The 9,142-nt window shown below is 32.1% G+C and overlaps 1 protein-coding gene across 12 annotated transcripts in view; it reads right to left on the reverse strand.

Annotated features, from left to right (window-relative positions):
• The window catches only part of LOC106882264 (phospholipid transfer protein C2CD2L), a 90,263-nt gene that overhangs the window by 72,389 nt on the left and 8,732 nt on the right, over positions 1-9,142 (reverse strand). The window lies entirely within an intron of this gene.

A 9,142-nucleotide genomic window follows, 5' to 3' on the forward strand; every position in this document is an offset into this window, starting at 1 on the left:
TTGGACATCTAACCACATAGTCATGAGATCAAATTGTATTGCAAACATTGTATTATCCCTCCGGGGGTAAGGAACACATTTCTGACTTACATCAGTTTGTTTGGCTGACAACAAAGATCACTCTTACTTCACAGCTGAGTGGGAAGTGGCATCCAGTTATATAAAAACAAAACAATTTCTCTAATACTATGCAACTGCCCAGATGCTCTAGAACCATTGTAACCATTTTGAAACAAGCAGGAGAAAAACACTAAAAATAAAAGAGACTCTGTCAAATGAGATTTGCTTTTAATTTCCTAAGATTTCAATGGCTTCTGGTGTTTTCTCTCTTAACAATGATCTAGTCATAAGAATTGAATCTGTTGTAGCCAAGTAGACAACATAATGATTGCTAACTTAAAATTAGCAACTTTAGGTTTAAAATGCTAAACTACTATTACCCTTTCGTCAGATTCTTATCATAAATCAGTCATGTAAGTAAATAAATAAATATCTCTTAACAGATAATTCCAACTAAAAAAGAGATCTGTTCCATTGATTGCTGCAAGTCTTCAGCAACCAGATTAACCACAAAATATCTTTGAAGAGACGAAGGAAAATATACATTACAAAGCATAAAAATCTAGAAAATTTTAAAAATAAAAACTAGCAAAGGTGGTTCTTTTTATTAAATTACGAGATAAGAAATATAGTGAAGAACTTGAAGCTTTCAAATTTGGAGAAGGTATAAGAATTTCTATGTTTGTGAGGAATAGTGGAATGGTGAGATAAGTCTTCAGGGGAATCTGAGAGTTCCCTTTACTGACTTGGCACCTGACTTATTCTATGAAGCTGGTAAATTACTGGCTGTTGATTGGGATTTATTCTGGAAACAATATTAATTATATCAATGAGCAATTGCAAATTTATAAACCAAAGAGGCATACACGTGTATGCTTGTGTGTGTTTAAGTATAGGAAATATTTTCACTGAAGACTGTTGTATGAAATGACTGAACAAGTGATAATGTCAACTGAAATATATATATGATACACACAGAGGTCATAACACTTCGTTAAAAGATAAAACTGTATTGATGATTAAACCTTGATTATTTTAACTTATTTAATTATAATTCAGACTATATAAAAATAAAAAGAGAATTATTTGAAATGATGCCTGAACAGAAAAATTTTAATTAGTATAATGTAATTATTAACAGTGTTCATAAGAACATTTTAGAGAAAAGTATTTAAACTTTAATATTCCATAGTAAACACTAATTAAGACAAATTATTAATAACTTTAATTATATCATCCTAAGATTGGTTATCAAAGGTACAGCTACGAATTGTCAAGCTGTATGAAGGGAAATAGAATTTTTCAAGCCATAACTGTTGAAATTGGAAGCTCAGTAACTGCTGCCCACCATTTGATGACAGCATTCACTGAAACTGGTGGCCATTCTGATCCTGTTTGAGCAGCTGCAAAATATGATTACATTGATGAAAAACAGAAAGATTGTCTCATTCACATTTTGAATGACATTCAACTGCAAGCAAACTGGACTTATAATGGTGGCGGAGGTGTAGCATATAAAAATTGTAAATTGTTTCTAAAAACACACATACACATATGAAAAATATGCGTATATAAGGACCAAAAACTTCAGTTATTTTGTCCTATTTTAGTATAAGGCTCTCACTCAATTATTTCAGAAATGGTTAGCTAAGCTAAGAGATTGTGTGTTTCTAGGACCATATCTGTCTATGTCTATCATGACTATAATAACACAACTGTAATCTTATACGTTGGTCTCTTAAGATGATGAAACTGACTATAGAGCAAGTGCAAGAGTTAAGGCATTTAAACCTTTCACTACAACATTAGGTGATATTGATGATTCTCCTCCCTTCCAAATCTGATGCTGATCCGCATCGCTGATGTACACACACACACACACACACACACACACACACACACACACACACACACTACAAATCCAAAACATAATCCTCTCTCTCCTCCACTTCCAAACCAATCAATGCCTTTTATGTCCAGTTTTCTTCTCAGTTTAATTTTCACCAAAATTTTCAAACTTCTCAGATAAGACAACCAAATCAACAGTTGATATTCCACCATTTCTTTGTTTATATGTGTATGTTTCTGTGTATATATGTGTATATGTGTATTTGTGTTTCTATACACACACAAATGTATACATGTACACCTACACTGGTTCGTTGTAAACCCATTCTGCTCCAATCAGTACAGATCATTAGTAATTACTAGCCCTAATTATCTGCCAAATAATACATCAAAGAACACAATAGAAATAGCTGTAACATGGTTTCATCGTTAACTTTGTTATAGTGGAGTGTAAATGTAATTAACATCCTGTATTCTATGAGGTAACAAGTTCAGTTTTAAACAGACAAGAGAAGTATTTCAACTTTAGAAATTATTTCAGATTTTTGGTTGGAGTGGAGTGAGATTACCTTTTCTAGTTTGAAATTTAAATTTAGTACAAAGAAATATTGTGTTGAGTGAAAAGTTTTACAATATTTTGGTGATTTATTTACTTTATTTGTCAGGTGACAACAAATCTGAAGAAGTTTTATTCAAAAATTAGAACCTATAAACAACAATTCATACCAACTATTTTAAAATTAGAGTTAAAAATTTCCAACATCCTATATTCACTCCCTAATTTCTGTTTATGAAGATATCTCAGTTTGAACAATTTGACAGATTCTAAATTGTGAAAGAACTGAAAATCACGATGGAAAGTACAAAGATTTTAGTCCCAAATCTCATTCTTCGATTTCAGTATATTTCTAATATTTCAGTCTTGTGATCATAGTAGGAACAGAGGGAAGAATTCTAAAGAAATATTAAATCATTCACACATGTTTGGACTTATTGAAGATTATTTTATGAATATAAATGGATATTGAGACATTAGTTCCTGCTTGTATCTCTGAAGTAGACATACATTAATTCATACACAAAATCGAAGAAATGCAATGCTTACAAGAATGTATAAATCTTAGATATAATTCAGTTTAAATACATTCATGAAGCATATATAATTCCTTATTTACACAAAGCCAACAAACGCAGGCCAAAAAATATATTAAACAAAGAATCTGAACAGCTTAGAGAAAAGCCATAGATAATATTGATTTATTTTGACTACTCAGGAGATCAATATTTTGTAAAGAAGGAATGTAATCAACTGACTATGTCCCAGTGAATTACTGTTATTTACTTTAGGAAGAGCAATGTTGAGTTTGACAAGATTTCACTTCACAGCCAAGAATAAAGAACTGAAAAACTGAAACAACCTGTCTGCTACATTATCGACATCACAAAAGCATTTGCTCCATGTTTCTAGTTACTGGTAATTAGTAAAATTATCAGGGAACTAGAATATTAGATAAGATGAGTTCCTATCCACTGGCTACTTGGTTATTTCTGATGATGTAACAATCAATTTAGTCTTTAATATTGTTTTACAATAAGAATTGTAAAACTGAGGCCATTCCTAACTTAATGGTTTACTAGGGAATACTTGTTGCAAGGATTCATAGCATGCTTTTCATCTAGAACAAAGTTATATGGGAGTGGGGATTAATAGAATGTTATAATTGAATCACCAAGACACTTACCAACATTGCACAAATGTTGCAGACCCATCCTACTTCTGTAATAAAATAAACAGGAAATTCTTGATATTTAGTTTTAAGGAAATTTCATTTTGTTCTTTAAAGAGGACTGTATAACTTACCACATTTACAATGCTGTTAAAATTAAACCTTTTCATAAGGTTATCACCGAGGTCAGGATTCTGTAGTATTAAATCTGCTATGAGATACAATGCTGATCTTTAGTAACTTTCTTGACAAGAGAGAGTTGTGCTAAGACAGAGGTAACACCCAGCTGGCTGATTCAAATGAACTGAAGCCATTGTTGTAGAGGTAGAGACAAAAATATGTACCAGGGGTTGTAGAGATGGTGAAGGTGTATTTGGCAATTAGGTCTTCTTTTCTTTTGTGATTTAGTCAGAGAAAGCACTGCTGGTTATTTCCAAGAGTCTTTGAGACTAATGGCAAGAAGTTACACTTGGAACAGAAACCTGGATTGATTCTGTTATTGGTAACCAAGGATGAGGGATTAATTCTGGATGAACTTTATATCATATATGTCCCATCCCAAAATACCTACATGATACTTGTTGATGAGATGGTAGTGTAAAACATCTCAACCTCTACACAACAGCCATGGATTTCAGTACATTATCACTTTATTTGATCTGTGTTTAATACTTCAGCTTAAAAGGTTACAATAAGCTCTCAAACACACTTCTTATGCTCACCACCACCACAACGACAACAACCTCTCTCTATATATATATTGTATAGTTGCTATCAAAGAAGACAGTCAAACACTTTTATTCCAACATACAGCTATGAGAGACAAAATATTAACAAACATTTGTGTAGTTAATGTTGTGTTTAGTTGAATCTAAACAGGCCTCTGTAATCCATAATAAGTATTACACGACAACAGATGTTGAATATTGTCAGATGATAATAAAGATGAGGAAAATGATGATGGAGACAGTCATGGAAATGATGATGAGAGTAATGGCTGTGGTGGTGATTGTAGGGGGGGGGGATGATTGCACGAATAGTGGTGGTGGTGGTGGGGATAGGGATGATGATGATGACGACAAGTAAAACAAAAAACAAAACTTCAATAAACAAACATTGTGCAAAAATGGGCATAAAACACATGGACATTGACTCAGAAGAGAATAACACACATGTATACCTACATTTATAGACGTGTGTGTGTGTGTGTGTGTGTGTGTGTGTACATACACACACCTATGTATGTCTCTTCTATTTTTTTAATTATTATAAATCTTCCACTGAGGAGGGAGCCAGTTTCCAACAAAGATACAAGGCTCCATCTTTGAGATGTAATTAACACACAAATTCACATTTGGAACTTGAGAAAAGTCTTGCATATTTTTATTTCTATTTCCACGCTTTTAAGCTTTATTCCCATTCATCTATCACACTACATTTCTCCACTCTTGGTTTTCTGCTAATTTCTTTCCTTCTCCACCTTCTCTTTCTCTAAATTGCATTCGACATTAAATCTATTAATGTTTTCTTTTTTTAAATAACTTGCCAGCGTTCCCTTCATCATATATGCAGTCATTACATTCAGTTAAAATGGCTTACTGATGCGTTTCGTTTCTGTTTTTTCCCTTATGAGAAGATCTCATTGTTTTATATCATTTTAGTCTGTCTGGAATAATACCAATGTTTTCTTTGAAACGTATGTCGGAAGTATAAAGATTTGAATAACACCTGCATTTAACTCCATTTCTTTATTTTTCTGTTATACAAAAACATTTCACTAAACCCTGGAATTTCTACCTTTATAAGTAGGTTGTAACACCCTTGGTACTTATGTGAATTTTTTTGCTACCCTGGTAACTATTTATTCATTTTTTTCCGTGATATTTGTACACATTGCAAAAGTACACATACATTTATATATATATATATATATATCTATATATATATATCTATATATATATATATATATATATATATATATATAATCAAATGAATAAAAACTCACGGTAGGCAAGTGTCTGTTCATTACAGCTGTTTCTTATGTAACTTTTAATGAAGAATAAAACATTGCATCATTATGAAAGACCATAGTCATCAGATGGTCATCGTCTTTTATAATGATGCAATGTTTTATTCTTCATTAAAAGTTACATAAGAAACAGCTGTAATGAACAGACACTTGCCTACCGTGAGTTTTTATTCATTTGATCATAATATACCAAGAGAATCTAGGACTTTATGACTTGTTGGACACCCTAAAGTATACCAACAATGTACTACTCCAAGTAATGTGTAACATTGTCCAAAGTCCTTCAGCATTGAATCCTCATAGGGTTGGTTTTCTCTTGGTACAACTCCAACCATCCATTGGCTGGAACCACAGACAGTTCTCAACCCCACCTGGTGCTATTACAACCTGCCTAGATATAAAACTAAAACATTCTACATATATGCAAATTCTACATTAATATCCAGTCAAGGATTTAATGATGAGCTTGATGGCTAATGAAAATTAGAAATTGTATCAATTAAGAAAAGAAATTAAATATAAATTTGAAAATTCAGACAAAAACAAAAAAAAAAAAAAATCACGAATATTTTCACAAAAAATATTTTAAAGATTCACTAATTGTCACAAAACCATGTTATAAAAAAGTGAAATTACATTTTTTGTTTTATTGTTTATATTTTTGAACAAATTTCGATGAATGTGAAAATATATGTACATTTGTAATAAAATCAATAAAAAGGCAAGAACATATGTGATTTACTGTCAATAAGTACATTTTAATGAACTTCAGGAAACAGTTAATGAGTCTCACAATGTTGAATTTATGGAAGTCCTTGTCAACTAAATCATTGATTCGTTGAATTACTTATTGCATGTTCTATATGTCGCTTATGATCTCTAACTTTTAGACAAATCTTTAAAGACTATCTGCTTTGCAGATAGATTATATTTTGTAGTTTGGCATTCATAGTACTGTGGCTGTTCTAAGGATAAAATGGATTTTGACTGAGGGGGTTGTTTTATGACCCTCATGCCGCTAACTACATAACCACGAAGGACAAAGACAATGCATTGGCTAAAATAGAATTTGAAACTCAATGCCATGTAACTAGTAGTCCAATAGTCCTTTACCTCACATTCATTTTTACAATCCAGTCATAGAAACCATTTGGAGTCTGGACAGCTCCCTGGCTGGCCAGCTTCATGTCAAACTGTCCGACCCATGCCAGCATGGAAAAATGGACGTTAAACGATGATGATGATGATGGATGATAACCTTCTTCACTGACTTGAGTTTCCCTAATCAGTAGCCACCAGTAAGGTTGTGGAGGTCTGCCTTTTATACATCTCTCTCTCTCTCTCTCTCTCTTTCTCCTGCAAATGTCAACCATCTCCATCCCACCACCACTTCATTTGTGCCCTGATACTGCTTGCTATACCAAACAACTGAGCCAGAACAACCTCCATCAATGCCTACACATATCAAGGAAACAATCTCACAAAACTTGACCTGCAAGAAACAACAGTCAATTTCTCTCCTGAGACCTGCAAATGTCACTGAGATTGTTCTACTTTATCTGACTACTTTATATATAACAAAAGAGAGAAAGCTACCTACATAAGCGAATCAGCTGAAAAAAATATTAAAGAAATAAAACATTTTGTACAGAAATTGCTGAACAAATGCTTTCGTTCTGATGCAACTTTAACAGATTGCTGGTTCCGTCATTATTAGTTTCATTGTTACAATCAATTTCACTAAAGAACCCATCATTTTGGGAATATTTATTCAAATAAAACATAGGGCCTTTTAAAATTAAAAACAAGACTTTATTTAAATAAAAGAGGGGGCCTTATTTAAATAAAAGACAGGACCTTATTTGAATTAATAATCTAAGCCCGCTAATAGCATTAGGATATTTATTGTGAATTCGAGATACAAATAAAGAATAAAAAATAAAGTGAATGTATGACAGTTTATGATATAAATCACTATTTTTTATAATTATTAATTATTAAAAATGTTTCAACTTCACTAATTATTTGCCTTTCAGTTATATTGCTACTAATGCTCTCCTGCAAGAGATTACCAAGCCAAACTGTCCCCCACTCCAGAGAAGTTGAACACTATTTGTCTAAACATGAAAAAATATTTAGTTTCTCCCCTTTCTACACTTTTACCTAAATTATTGGTGGTTTCATATCTAAAATAATTTGTGAAACCACATCAAGTGCCATGCGCATTAATGTTGTTTATTTTTCAGTAGATCTTTGCTCATCCATGACAGTCTCTTCTTTTACCAGACAATGGACATAGGACTCCAATACCCAATGTGTTCTTCTTTTAAGACTATAGATAGGATTTAAGTGTGGTTCGTCTGCTACTTCTAGTAGTTTGAACAACCATGTAGTGGCTGATTATGTTGAAAGTTTTTTTCTTCTGGTGTAAGTTGGTTTCTATTTTCCACCAGAAGTAAGTAAGTTGGTTCCTATTTTGTGATATGGTTGATTTGCGACTTTGTCCTGTTACTTTGTGATGTTCGATGTTTTGGCCAGGGGTACTGACAACTGCTAATGCTGTACAGCAGAGGTCAGGAAATGATTCTCAATATTTTCATTAAATGTTTACAAATACAGAGTCTAGCCAGCCAAATATAAATTATAAGAGACCAAACTTCATTATCAATTATTAATTTAATTAAATTAAAAAACAAACAAATAATCTGGTTTGATAAAAACCAAAATCATTGATTGTTGTAACTGATTAAGTACATCAATGTCTAATTGAATGAATATTGATTAACAACTGGTGAAGTCATTCATTCAAAAATCATCCCAAACTCAGTTTCTCTATATTAATCAGACTCAGTATTTCATGTGAGAGACCAACCAAGCCATTTTATAAACACTAAAGATAATATCAATTAAAACAACCTAAGTCTTAGACTCTTGTTTAGGAATATCATTATTTTAGTAATAAATTTATTTTATGCTTCTGGGGCATATTTTTAATTTATTTCTTTATTTCTACCTTAATAATGACTGAAACCCAACACTGAAACTACAACATGTGTCTTTTGTAACAAATCTTCTTTTGTATTTATGTCATTTCAGAAAAAAGTAATGGAAAAACCTATTATTGATTGAATTCTACAAGTTGCAGGAAGATTAAGAAACATGAGTAGCCTTGTTGCATGATATCTATATAAGAATGAGGCCAGAAAAGTTATTACACCTGAAGTAGATGCGTTTGGTTTCAACAAAAGACCAGCTCTCATGCCAAACAACTGCTATTCTTGAAGAGAATGGAGAAAATTCCACTTGGATATTGATAAACAACACAACAAGGCGGAAGGGACAGCAACAGATTAATAAATGTACATATAAATACATACAGAACATCTATCTATCTATCTATCTATCTATCTATATATATATATCCATACATACATGCATATATACTTGAGTGAATATATAAATATATACATAGAGGTAC

Source organism: Octopus bimaculoides, chromosome 20, assembly GCF_046866305.1.
Source record: "Octopus bimaculoides isolate indiv1 chromosome 20, ASM4686630v1, whole genome shotgun sequence".
NCBI classification, from domain to species: domain Eukaryota; kingdom Metazoa; phylum Mollusca; class Cephalopoda; order Octopoda; family Octopodidae; genus Octopus; species Octopus bimaculoides.